Source organism: Syngnathus floridae, chromosome 14 (assembly GCF_059516105.1).
Source record: "Syngnathus floridae isolate MCC-2025c chromosome 14, RoL_Sflo_1.0, whole genome shotgun sequence".
In the NCBI taxonomy this organism is placed as follows: domain Eukaryota; kingdom Metazoa; phylum Chordata; class Actinopteri; order Syngnathiformes; family Syngnathidae; genus Syngnathus; species Syngnathus floridae.
Genome location: NC_142426.1, coordinates 5087432 through 5102029, shown reverse-complemented (window position 1 = coordinate 5102029; position 14598 = coordinate 5087432). Strand labels below are relative to the sequence as shown.

The window sequence follows — 14598 nt, the reverse complement described above, 5'->3', positions numbered from 1 at the left end:
CTGGGGAGCTTTCCAGTCAAAGCACAGCTGTGTGCTGCAGATTTGATTCAAAACAAGATCAAAAAAAGAATAATGGAACCACTAGCCTACTCCTAACTAGTTCCTCTTTTTTGGAGTTGTAAGTCACTCACCATGATTCTGTCAGTCAGGTATTTGATGCAAGATACAAAAATCAACAGTGACATTAAATCAACAACAAAAAAGAAATTTCTGTAGAAAGTGAATGCTGAGGATTTGGGGGTGGGAAACAATTTGCTTTTTCTTTTTTACAGTGTGGTTTGAAGTGGTAGAGACTCGATGAATGTGATTTGTTCAATTTCAATTTTAATTTTGGAATTACCTCGTGGAAAGTGTAGCAGTTTAAACATGCCTCATGAAAATGTGGAATTCAAATATTTGAGTTTACTATTTAGAAGTCAGAATGATTTGAATCAGTTGTGTTTAAATTGAGGCCAATTTGAAGACAAAGTTTTGTTTTTTTTCTTGGTGGAATGAGAAAAAACAGTCAAGCCTTGCTCCACATTTTGACATTATAATGATTGGAGCCAGTTAAGGAACGTGGAACTTGGAACACCCCAAAAAGTGAATGGAAGAAGCATAATACATCTTTTAAACGTGTGCGGAATTACATATGCTATGTGAAAAGTCTTGAGCAACTTGTCAAGTTGAGAGCCTCCTGAGTATTACGCAGCACATTCTGCTGGAACATTCCAGCAGCAGCAGACAGGTGGCAGCAGAGAGCCGCGCGCCCAGACCGGCCTCAAAATAACAACATACACACACGCACACACACTCAAGTGGGATCTTACTGTACACAATTAAAAATGGTTTGTTCCGTGGCATTCATTTCTTAGAGGCCGTCTCAAGGAGCAGAGCAAGATTGCTGATGAGTCCTCAAGTAATATGGTGCGTTCTTTTTTTTTTTTAATTATTATTAAATAAATCAACATTTTGAAGATCAAATCCATGCAACAAGGCATCATCGACCTGTCAGCATTTTTCTTCCGTGTCAGCGTTTTACCACCATTGCAGTGATTTAAGGAAAGGTGAGCACACGCACGCACGCACGCACGCACACACACGTACACACGCACGCACACATATGGTAAACAAATAAATGCACAAAGACCCCCCCCCCCCCCCTCCACCCCACACTTTTTCCTCCCCCTTTTTAATTAGCTGCAGGCCACAGATTGACAGCTGGTGGAGGTCGAGATAACGTGAGCAATGACTCGAAATATTTGCTGCGCTGCGTCCTGTGGCCACGCAGCGCTTGTGTTGGATCTCCAGAGGCCCATTATGGAAAAATGAAAAATGAAAAGCGTGTTTTGGTGTTCAAGTCACGTGAGCGAGTATTTAATGAAAATTTCGAGTCATACAAGCAAAGTGGGATTTCATTTGACGGAACGACTCAGAAAAAATAAAAAGCTGCAAGATGATATCAAGATTGTTGCAGATAAATGTTGGATGTTGTCAGACAAATGCAGTGCAGGTCTTGACATGTTGTTAAGGGCTTTTGGGACACGGATGCTTTGGCCTGGCATCAAAGTGCAGCCGTGGGCATACGAGCAATAGAAATTCCGTCACATGCGCTGGCTGGGTGTCACGTTTCATTTTTTGTGGAAATGCACGCAGCACATTCGATCGCTGTCCTTCATAAGGGACATTGCTCTCCACATCCCAAAGTCCGAAATTGCATTGTTATATTTAAGAAAAGACGAGCAATTTTGGTGGGTTTACATCACCGTTTGTTATTTTTACACGCCTTTGTCATTCATTGTATTATTTTTCATCATTAAAACATTTGCATTTTTATCGACAATACGTTGCGTATGCATTTCATTTCTTTCACATTTTATTTTAAATACAAAATGCACTATAATTAAAATGTTTCTTACGGTATTTTTTTTATTATTTAAGCTGCTAATTGTCAGGCTGCGCTGCACATGATTCCCCCCCACATGCCCTCCCCTAATTTCTGATGGGTGTTTTGTTTGTTCAGTGCCCGAAATAAATAAGATATATAATATATAATATGAGAAAATAATAGTTTCATTTTGTATATATGTTTTCCATTCTGCCTCTTTTCAATTGTGTATATACATTTCCCGTTTATTATTATTATTATTATTATTATTGTTTTTGTTATTATTATTATTATTAATATTATTGTTATTATTATTATTATTATTATTATCACAAGAGGAAAGGACAGGAGGACAGAAGCTAGTGCAGAAACTTCACACACAATTCACTTTATGTATTATTCGAATTACATTAAATCGTCTGTATAAAAAGGCCAGTACAACAATTTACACTTTCTAATGTTTTTCTCAAAAAAAACTAAGCAAGTAATTCATGACTAAAGTGTTTTATCAAACATTTAAAAAGGTGTGTTAATAATACAAAATATCATTAGTGACCATTATCTATTTCACGGCAGGAACAAATAAGACACATACTGCTGAACCAGAAAAAAAACACGACTTAAAAAAAACTAAGAGGACCGAGTTAAAAAAAAGAAAGGAACATGGAAATTGTCCTCAACAACTAAAAACATCTTTCTTTCAAATTATCTTACAGCAATGAACACACAAACACAAAAGCTGTGTTTATAATAGAGCAATTTCGACTGCTACGAAAACTAAAAAATAAAAATAATAAACGTTCGAAAAGCATTTTTCGCTTACGGCGTGTGTGTTTCTGCCGTGCACGTCAGACCAAATTAGTAGAAAGTGAAAGTGTGCCTGGGAGTGTCAGTCAGTCAAATTTATGAGTGTGTAATGAAGCAATTCGGATGCAGACAGACTAAACAGCGTCTGTGTTTTGCACACACACAAACATTGGTGCACTTCTTTTTTTCCTTCAAATTACTAATTTTAACCCACGTTTAGCTAAAATAAACACAAATATACATTTGATTGCCAATGAAAAGAAATGCCGTAGAAAAAATGGAAATGCATTGAAAGCACATGCAAAATGTGTGAGAGGACTTTCCATAAACTGCCTGGATATTGTTTGATTAATTAATTCATCAATCAATCAGCAATTGGTCACGAATTTCCCTTGAATTTTCATTCTTCATCCTATCAGGACATTTTGGACAATTTCAGATGGTGTGAAAACAGTTTGGAGAAGGGAGTTTGGAGTGGGAGAACTTGCCCATAACGCCTGACCTCAAGACAATCAAGCACATCGGTGACCACCTCAACCCCCCCAAGAGGAATGAAGAAGAATGGAAGTTGTTCAAATCAGGAACCATTTACATTTTTACAGCAACAAACAACCCAAAGTTTCTTGAAATGGACCATCAAAATGGAATGCATAAAAAATACTGAATGAAATCAAGCGTTTATATTTGAAATGCACTATTTTTTAATTGATACAATAAAATAATTATTAATTAGATAAAAGGAAATGTATGTAGAATTGTTTACTGTACTGATAGTGTATTTTTTAACAAACTTTTTTCAATTATTTTGCTTTGTTTTAGGGAACCTAAAACCGTTTTAATGGAAAGTACTTATCGGTTTAATAATTTTTGGGTGTGAAAATAAAACAAATTTTAATGTCCGTCTATTTCCTTATCAATCGTCCACGGTATTTATTTCTTTTATACAATGAACCAATTAAATATTCATTGAGGAAAATTAATGACAAAATGTAAAAAAAAAATATCATTGCATTTTTTTTAGGTAAGGAAAACTAAATGAATGCATCAAAAATTGCAGGACCGATGAAAACAATGGAGCGGGCCGCATTTGGTCACCCCTGGAGTAGAATCAGAAGGGTGGAGGGAGCGCCCTATCATTCCCAAGAGAAGTGAGGCTATGTGTGTGTCGGGGGGGGGGGGTCTCACTCTCCCTCCAGCATACACTGGGCTGATATGGAAGATTGGACTTGCATGAGCTTCTTGACTCCCCCCTGGCGGAGCGTGTTTTGACGAGCATGCCAGTCCAGCGACCAGACGCTCGTGAAGTGGATTCGGAGCACTCCGGTCAGAAGAGGACGCCTTTGAAAAGGGGGACAGATGTTCCCGTTGTATATTTTTGCTCTTGCTCGACGTAAAAACGGTAAGCCATGTGCATCTGACCTCTCACCTTGGACATGGAGGAGTGTGTTATGCGGCCAACACGCCTCTTTTGTCCACGTAAGAACTACGCTCCAAAGTCTGGATGGGCTCGGATGTCTTATGTAACAGCAGTGTGCGTGTGTGTGTGTGTGTGTGTGTGTGTCATCCTGGCACATAAGGCGTGATGGGCTCCAGCCAGCTTCGGCCACATTATCCAAAAATATACAGCTTCTATTCTACCTTTACGGTTTAAATCCGGATTTTGGCGCATACGGTACGCACCTACTATAACATATGTCCAAATTATAATTCTATTATTAAATTTTATTATAAAAATTGTATTCTAAATAATTGTGTAAAATGTCCACATATGCTAATGTAATTAAATACTTGAAGTTTTGTAAAAATTTTGTTATGTTTCTGAATAAAACAATGAGCATCAGTACTAAAATGTCAATTTGTCTTTTTTTTTGGTTCAATGTGAAAATTCATTCTATTACCTCTAAAGTGGAGAGAAATAAAAGTTTGGAGAAAAGCACTTTTTTGGAAAAGCCCTGCAACGGCCCACAAAGACGGCCCAGCGGGTATATGCCCACAACACCCGATGGCCATTCCGACACATTCTGCATCTCATCTCATGCTCGCCACTGAGTCGCTGTGACACATAATCAAACACTACCCATCGCGCACGAAAGAATTTGTTCCATGTTTTGAACCAAACCGGCTGCCAAATTTCCATCATCTGTTTTCTCCCGCTTGCCCGTCTTCATTTTCTCCCCCTCCGGGGCCGCGCTCGTCTCCTATCAGTTACAACTGACCACCGGTCAGGTGGGCGGACGGAACATTTCCAAAGCCCTCACGACATGTAAACTCCCACACGGGCCTTGCTCGGCGGCCTCATCCCGAGAGCGGGCAAGGCAGAGAGGCCAGAGACACCTGGCCAAACCGCAGAAAACACTTCCAGCTGCAGACTGCCTGATGCTCGCCGCAGAGAGAATTCAGGCCAAAGGTGGAGGAGCTCGCCCAAGTCAGAAGACGTTTGACTCGCTCCCATGATGTTTATTTTAATCGCGGCGCATATCTTCATGCGAGGAGGTGCGTCGTGGGTAGGCAGGCAGGCTTGTAATGAGTAAGTCTCTGCAAACGCAAAATGGGACGATTCCCTTTGCTATGCAATTGAGGACAACTACTTGGAACATGGAACGGAGTAAAAATTTTTGATTGGCAAATACGTTTAAACATATGCAATGTTGTTTACTTATCCGGTATACGTATCCGGTTTGCTACATTTAAGAAATTCCCAATGATTTGATCATACAATCTTTTCTGTTAACTGCACCACAATGGACTCAGCCACAATAGAAATCAAAGCAAGACAAATGGCGGCGCTCCTGGAGGTGAAAGTGGGAGGGCGGCGAGAACAACAGGTCCCTTTTCTGGCCGAGCGGCGGACATGAAAGAGCACATTATGTCTGAGATTAGAGGCAATTACACGGCGAGTATGCTTTAAGACCTTTGTTTGCCAACACGACAGGAGGGAGCGGGGCTGTAATTTGATGAGGGGCCGGCGTGAGTGAGAAAGTCAGCATGGCGGAGGGGAGCCAGTCAAAGAGAGGCCTTTGTCCTCACCGCTGGCAGATTTGTTAGCTGCTGCCAGATGAAGTGGCCTCAATCATTTCATTCTATTGTCATCTCTATTGCGTATTTGCAGAAAGTGAAAAGGAAGCCACTTGAGAGGAAGTACTTTAATCTCGACCCGGCGGCTGCAGACGCTCCAAAGATGGTGATGCATTGTATCGCCGTATTCGATTCAAATTGTACCGCAGGTTCATCGGGATGTCAGATGATTCATCTTGAAACAAAAGATCGCCGAGACGTGACATCTCCGCAGGGCCGCATTGTTCCAACATGGAGGCTCCTCTGGACAGGAAGCCGGCGGCTTGTTCCAGACTGAGCTCGTCTTTATTTGAGGGAAGTCATTCCGTTGATATATAAAACACCAAAGCGAGGTTTCCTTCCCTCCCTCGCCCACCTCCTCACTTTCCTGGTGCTATCCCCCTTCAAAAGGACGCGGGCCTTTATACCGGGGCTCACATGCACACACGGGACCAGAAGGAAAACAAACACAGACCATTTAAAACATCAAGCAAACCCGCCTTTTGCTGGAAGGGAAGGCTACTGCGAAGCTCAGCCTGCTGGCTTACACGCAGCAGACAACTCCACACACTTCGTAGAAGACCTAAATTTTTTCACGGCTTGCGTTCCGGCCGACCAGTAAAGCGCACGTAACATATTAACCAATTTTTTAAATTGTGGGATACCACACACATGACCCCGTGCTCTTATTGGTCCTTAAGGTGTACAATCAAAACGGCCAACAGACAACTACGAATCTCCTCCCAAAAAACAGATATACCGCAGTACCAAGACCGACCTGTGTGGGCAGCATGGTGTCAAAAGACGCAAAGAAGAAGAAAGAACAACGAAAAAACGTATCTGATTATAGATGTCGCACACCAACACAACTACGAATCTCCTCCCAAAAACCAGATGGATTGCAGTACCAAGACCGACCTGTAGGGGGTAGCATGGTGTCAAAAGACGCAAAGAAGAAGAAGAAAAAAGTGTATCTGGTTGTAGATTCCAGATTCCCCCGACCACATCTCGAATCACAAAAAATCTGCAATCGTCACTGATGCTAACATGGATGCACATGCAATTATCTGAAAGTTGTAGCGGTTATGCGAGCACACGCTTTGGGAAGTTTTCCCCTGCAATCTCTGAATAAATGGCGGTAGTGTGAAAGGGGCCCTGTAGAATTCCACGGAAAAACAGAGGTCAACTTCTCGCCATTTGCCTCCTCGTTGTGCTGAGCAACATTTTCCCATAAAGATGTGTGAACGGAGGAAGAGGACCACCTATTAAAGTGAAATCTTAGCAGTGATGGATGGGAGCTTGTTGAGGGGGAGTAGCGTGGCGTGTACCCCAGGGGAGCGGGGGAGGGGGGGGTAGTTGATGACCACGAGGGGGGGAGGGGGGTGCAGATGAGAGTTAAATCCCCACTTACACCTCAGGAGACCTCCCATGCTCTCCAACTCAAACTTTAGATTAACATCATCCTTTAGAGTCCTTAAAACTTTGGTCTGCTTTGCATCAAATGTTTGACTTTCATCTCGACTGTAATGGAAAAAAGAAAAAATCATTTTGTGACTGTTTCAGCCACTGCAGTAGCAATTTGATTGAGTTGAGCAAAGCAAACATTCTTGAATGTTAAATTGGCTTGAAATGGGGATTGTACAAAATGCAACAAATAATCGACAACGAATTGATTTAAAGAATTGCAATTATTTTGATAACTAAGTAATCATTTCGAGACTTTGTTTAACTTCAGCCTCGACATTAAATATTGCGGTCATTCGCTTTTATTTTGAAAGACAAAGATGAATTTTTTTTTGCCTGTTTTCCAACAATACAAACCAAACCAGGAACTTAATTCATGTTTGCTAATATTGTGATGGAAATTAAAACTTTTTCAGCCATCAATTACTAATTGCGGCACTCAAATAAAGCCGCATTGTGGTGGGTGGATGTAACTTTTGACCCTGTCGTCATGGCAACCACAAACGCATAAAAAGGCAAATGGAAGGCCACTTGTCTAACGGCAATGCGTGCCTGCCTGCGTGTGTGTATGTGTGTGTAGGAATTAGTGCTGTACTGCTTTAACTGTCAGGAAATGAGGCATAATCTGCTAGCGTTTGACTGCTGCAGCATTCCTGTGAAATGACACAAGTTGAGCTAGATTAGGCTTGGGGTAATTAGCTCATTAGTCAACATAAACACATGGCAGGGCTCCCCCCCCCCCCCCCCCCCCCCCCACAGCTGGTGGTATACACACACATGCATGCATGCAAAACCAATTCATCATTCATCCTTTCTTGTGCTCCCCCCTTTCCCTCCCTTCCAGCAGGTTTGCTGTACTTCTTTCTCTGGGCCTGGTGTTCTCTTCTCGGCTGCAGACAAGCCACTCTTTCATAAATGGCAGGCCCACTTTTCACCAGCATCGTACCGCTTATCAGGGCACTTTATCAGCCTGAGGGGAGCGCATGAGGGTCCAAACTCTTCACTCCTCTCGGCAAGCTCGCAAATCCAGAGGAGTGTAAACCAGCACGGATTTTTTGCGTTCAAAACAGGTCGTGCTTTGAGATTTTTTTTTTTTTTTGTCGTTGCACATAGCCACTCTTGTTGCCGTTGGGGACAGATCCCGAACAGGGGAAAACTCAGCAGCTCCTTCACACCTCCTGAATGCAGCAGCTTTTTTTCCAAAAGCCTCCCGGAGGTCAACATAATACGTTCGTTCAGCACGACATACGACCGATTCTGCAGACTCGGTTGGTGAGGTGTTGAAGTTCTGAGGTCCAATTCGACCAATTTCTGGAATCTTTGAGTTGGAGTACATTTCAACACGTCGCGCAAAAAATGTTTTAACACCTTTGATTTGACTCACAGGCGGCTTTTCATTGAAGGGAACCCAAGTGGGCTCATTGGAAACACAAGAAGCGTTTGAGGGCGTTGCCATTGATATGAATCGCCCATTGAGCGTTTGTGTGGCTGCTCACTGTACGGGCCTTGTTGTGGACCTGCTCAGGAAAAGTGGAGCAAGCTGAAAGAAGGGATCCATCCATTGGAGCCAGTTAAGAGGCTCAAGTGGAAATTGGGAAGATAAGTCCTCTTAATCAGGACCACTGATGGAGTCTTCTAGCTGTACAGAGAGGGAAAGTCCAAAGTCATATTGGAGCGTTGCCTCCACTTGCACCTCCTTTGACCTCCAGGATGTTGTTTTTCTCTTTGGTCCCATTTTGAATCCATTCCAGTTGTGCCTCGTCCTAGCTAGCGCCAAGCTAGTTCATCTCTTTGACCTAGTGGCTGTGGGCATCGTTAGCGCCGACAGTGATGGGTGAGACCCGGCGACACACCTTGCTCTCTGCAGAGGCCCTTATCTGGTGTGATGTATTTCTCCAACACTCACGTTATCTTAATGACTGTTTGGATCTATTCATCTCCTTCCTCTCCCTTTCCACAGTTTGGCCTTGTTCCTACCCACTCCCACATTTGAGTGTGTTAGGACGGCAATTAATGGCGGTAACGTCCCATGGCAGTGATGACTCATCACAAAAAACACACATAACGTATATTTTTCAAATGACCAAAACATGTTTGGCATTTTGGTTGCGTATCCATGAAGGGTTCTTGTTGTCTCATTTGACCTGGAGCATCTTGGGAGTCTCACTTCCTGGTTGTAAAGTTGGCATCCTTCCTCGTGTGACTCACATTTCCTCTGCTCCAACACCCATTGTGCAGGTTGTGCACAAGGCCCTTCCATCCATGTGGTCCTTGGACTTGGGCTGACAAACAAATGGCAGCTAAGTGCCATCGTTTACTTTTCGACACGTCTGAGACCAGAGCGGCCGTGGCTTTAAAAGACAAAATGGGCAACCTGATGTCCTTGCTGATGTTTTCTCCTCTCGAGAGCAATGTAGATGACGACTGATAAAATACTCAAGGCTATGTTAATATGCGTGTTAACAAAAAAATATTATTCTACTGATTTGCCCCAGGACAAATATGGCAATTCGCTGTCCCCAATGTTGTCAAGCGCAAAAAAAAAAAAAAAATGCAATTTAGTTCCTATTCTGTACATTCTTATTATATTTAAAACTACATCTCGGTCTACCTTGGACGCCGTGCAGACGTGATGCAGGACAGAAATAAAGGCAGATGCACTTTCCCGTGAGGAGCGTTTGTTTTTCCTAGCGTACAAGTGGCTAACCGGTGTGCGGTCCAAGTATTCTGGTCGTAATAGTAGCTCAGTGTTCCGGGAACTTACGGACAGAAATGAGTGTAAAAAAAAAAAAAAAAAGAAAGAGGGGGGGTATGTGGCGGTGAGGTTTTCTGGGTAATAATTCCATCTCTCTGTCTGTCTGTTTTGTGGTACAGGGGGGCGGGAAGGGGAGGGGGGTGGAGCAGGTTCCATTGCCTGCTGTCCATGGAAAGCACACTCTGCACATTCTGTAGACGAGGGTCTTCGGGGAGGAAATAGAGAGGAAATTGTGCAGAAAGTGTGTAAAAAAAAAAAAAAAAAAAAAAAAAAAATCCCTGAGTGTCTCTGGCTGACTTCTCATAAAGAAAGACTCCTTGTTTTCACTTGCAATCCTAATAATACACATACAGTAGGTGATCGAAATACAACTTAAGCCAAATATAACCAAATATATTAGAGGTGGGGACCCTCCGGACTTTTGGTTTTGGTTCGACACTGAAAAAAAAGGCCATCTTGTTTGTAGATATCATCCTGCATGCAGGCTTGGCCATTTCACAGTACACCTTCAAAGAGTCTTCCAAGTAGATTAGGCGGCGGGGTGCCACAACCACAAAAGAGTCGGAATGGAAAAAAGAGGCATGTCACCACCGGAGGGAAACTTGTCGGGGCTCGCGGGGACGAGTCAAACGAAAATAAGTGTATGTGATGAATAAAAGGAGGACGGAAAGGTTGTAAACTTCACAGCGCGGAAGACCCCCCCCCCCCTGTGGGTTTTGATTATTTAAACACAAAGCGTCCTGTAGAAAGCTGCATCCGAATAACAAAAGACCACAAAGAGGAAAGAAGGAGTTTAGGCTCCGATGAGGTATGATGATGCACAATGCGGAAATGCTACCACCCCCAAAATGTAGAAACAAACAAAATATTGCAATATTAGACACTGACATGGTCAAGTGTGATGTCATCGACGGCCGCCACCATTTTGATTCACGGCAAATTCATTCAAATCATATCAGTCATATCACTAAAAGTTACATTTTGCTTAGATTTATTCCTGCTTGTTTTATATATGAGTCAGCCATCATTGGCCACCCCGTAGCTCCGCCCCTGCCTCAATCCACCCCTGCAAAAATTGTATATACTGTTGGATCATGTACTACTGCTCAGAAAGAGTCCATACAACAATGTTTCCTTCACCAGTTTCGAGTTCTTTTTTTTTTTTAGTCATCCTGTGTGTTCAGTGTTTTTTTTTTTTTTTTTTTTTTTTGCGGCCGGAGAGGAATGTCTGCAGCAAATGTCCTGTAGCAGGAAGTCTTAGATTTATCTGCATGTTGGGCCGTGAATATGTTGTGGCTGACAGGCGCGGTAATGGAGCGTATAAGAAGCGTCCAAAATCCAGCACAGGTACAAGAAAACCTGAGCTCTGAACCTCAGCTGATTACAAAAATGTGCTTGGCTCAAATAAACAAACACTGTCTGAAGCGCACTTGCGGTGCACGGACATTCTTTTCTCTCATATAGTGCGTGATTAGCCCGTTTTGCGTGTCGACAGCAGAGTTATTCATCTCCTGGACGGTAAGCAGGTCCAGTATTCAATAAGAGGAGGAGTTCGGGTCCACGTTAGAACTTGAGAAGTGTTAATCAGGGAGAGGATGTGGGCCTTCTGGTCCACCTGATTACCACCAAATGGGCGAGCAGCAGCTGCGCCTGGTGTGGGGTATGCATATGTGTGTGTTGGGGGGGTGCTGTTGGGAGGTGCAAGGTAAGCAATAATAGAAAAAACGAGGGGGGGGGCTACTTGTGTAAAGACATTCACATTTGACAAATGTGACTCATGTGTCACCTGCTCGCCATCCATCCATTTCCTATCGTGGAAATTAAAGTTGAAGTTGAGCTGTCCCACATGATGTTGGACGAGAGACGCGCTTCTAATTTTTTTTGTCATTAACAACAAAATAAAAGCCAATTTAAAAAAACACTATTACTAATTAGTCCCCATCTATGCGTCCAAGCACAAGTTTTAGCCTAATTTAGCTCCTTGCCAGCGTTCTCGTTATCTGCTGGACTGTTTGTTCCATTCGATATATTGCTAAAAGCACATCAGTGACTGATAGATTGGAAACATGCTAATGTTAGCTTAGCCTTCTGCTTTTACTGCATTTTGGCTACTTCAGGAACCACATAAAATTGTATTCAATGATCAAATCTTCTTTCCAAATACTGTAAAAAGTCAAGATTTGAACCGAGAACTGTGACGCAGGCACGCTAACCACAAGGCCCATCTCCCTGCCCATTTTTGTTCTTATTGACAAAATAGAGCTGACTGTTTGACCCTCACCTCCCGCACATTATCTGTGCTCGCCCCTTTCTTGGTCTCCCCATCATGTGCTTGTAATAAAAATTCTGGAAAAGAACGGGGCCGATTGATGCTGACAGTGAAAGCGTGCCAAGTAATCACAGTTGCGTCTCGTTCAAAGAAAAGTCTCGTCTGGAACCCGACTCAAGATGTCAAACTAAACGGCACAAATCAACGGCATCCCCCGATGACGAACGCATCTGCTCTCGCTCGCTCTCTCTCTCTCTTTCGCGCTGTCTTCTTCTTGTCAGCTCAAATCTGTTTTTACGCAGTGCTGCTGCTAAGCTATTTAAAGGCCAGTGGGTTTAACAAGACAATAAAAAGGGGAGGAGTGGGAGCGCATCAAATCTGACTTAAAACACTTTGACTCATTTCAACTCTGCTGTAATCGAATCTCTTTTCCACTGACTTGAGTCACTGCCGATTTTTGTTCCGTAACATTTGAAAGCAATCTGAGCTCCCAATGCGGCAGTATTATATGCCACAGTCTCTACTTTGCTGAAGCAACCCTCCGCCGATGTGAGTGTGAACGCTTGCTCTGTGATTGGCTGGCGATCAGTCGGAGGTGTAACCTGCCTTTCTGTAGAAAATGCACGGCTCCAGAAAATGTATATCATGTTCAACTGCCGCTTTTAGCGAGACGGCATGCGTGTGACCTCATCAAGATCAATGTGGCTGGTTCACAGCAAGAGACGGACATGTAACAATGCAACAACATGATTGTTTGACGCTTCCTCCAACATGAAAGCCAAGCCTATTCCCGTTCATAAAAGGATCATTTCTTGTCTTATTTTAACTCTTGTTTATTTCTCTGAGGAATATTTGGAATATTTATAGACTAAATGAAAGGTGGCAGGGGGAAGGAAAAAAAGCAGGGAATTCACGCCACCGACTGCGGAGGCAGGATGCTTTCTTAGTTTATAATGTACAAACACACACGCACGTGCGGTATCACATGTTGCGTGTGTATGCGAGTTATCGCACAACATCCGCCAGTGCCAAACCTCCTCCAGTTGGGAAGCAGGTAAAGCTCGCTGGAGAGCTCTTAAAGCATCAGTGCTTCCCCACATTGCTAATAAAATCAACAGCGTTTTTTAAAAAGACATTTGACAGTTGATAAGCGTTCAATTCAAAACAATGTTATTTTCAGGAAACTATTTATTTCAATTTTCTGTTAACTTTCTAGGAGATGCTACCGAACTCTCTGCACCTTTTGTTTTTGAATGAAATGAAAAAAAAAAAGACTATGGAGAACTATAGCGAGCTATTTATTATTTTCATTTAATTTTTTGAAGGCATCTCTATGACCCTGCAAGGTAGCTGAACCTTGTGTTATAATTTTAAAAATAAGGCATCTTACTGTCTAAGAAAAAAATACATTAAAAAAATTCAAAGTGAAGAGTTGAAATTTGTATATTTTTTTTAAATGTCATTATGTTTCTAGGAAATGAAGATCGGTTATTCTTGACTTTTAATAATCCATATCGGTCCTGAAAATAATTTCTCACCTCCAATTTATAGAACAAAACGGTCAGGGTCAGAAAATAAGCATCACTAGCAAGCGCCAAGCAAGACCTTATCAGTTCTGCCTTCATTTGGATCCAGGCCCTCAAATGTGACCTAGTCCAGTCTGAATGTTCGCCTTGTGACTTTGCACAGCGTCCTGACACAATCGCAGAATTCCCAGCTTGTGACGAAAGGGGCCAGTGGTTCACACGGGCTCACATCAAGCCTTATATAGCAAAAACATGTGCTGCTCTCTTCATTTACGACACAAACACGGCAATTGAGCAAACTACAGAAACGACTTGTTCTTGCCTTTATATGCTCACGCAAAACGTTCTTTTTTTCTCAAGTACAGTTACGTGGACGCGTGTGTGGTAGTGAAATTATTGAGTCTGCGAGGAGGTCACGTTCACTCTCCCAGAACAAAAGTCACTCTGGCAATGAAAGCTCAGCGCAGTGCTTTATCACTCACGCGTAGGAAGGAGAGCTCAAGACTACCTCTTCAAGCACTGAAGCGTTTTGCAGTCAAAGTCCATCTATCCATCCGGCCGTCCGTCTATCCGTCCATCCTGGCCAGACCAGTCGCCAGTCAGTCGCAGGGCAAAAATAGTCAGGCAGAAAGTATTCTTCCACTCCTTCACTTGCCTTTCTGGTGGTGGCTACTCAATTTATTTATTTTAAATTATTTCAATCACTCTTTTTTTTACATTATTTTTTGTGGGGTAAAAATGTTTTTAGCATTTTTTAGTATTTAAAAGATCACCGCATTATAGTTAGCATAACACTAAAAAGTAAAAAATAGAATAATTACATGTTGTTCCAAAGGTTAGTAATATAACTTTTTTA

At 42.5% G+C, this 14598-nt stretch overlaps 1 long non-coding RNA gene across 2 annotated transcripts; it reads left to right on the top strand.

Annotated features, from left to right (window-relative positions):
* Positions 1 to 843: 843 nt before the first annotated feature.
* On the top strand, positions 844 to 3574 carry LOC148387206 (uncharacterized). Of its 2 annotated transcripts, none has more exons than XR_015862736.1 (2): positions 844 to 1046; positions 3114 to 3574. It is a non-coding gene; the product is annotated as an uncharacterized LOC148387206 (long non-coding RNA). The 2 variants fall into 2 exon arrangements; XR_015862737.1 differs by having other exon boundaries at positions 3094 to 3574.
* Positions 3575 to 14598: the final 11024 nt, after the last annotated feature.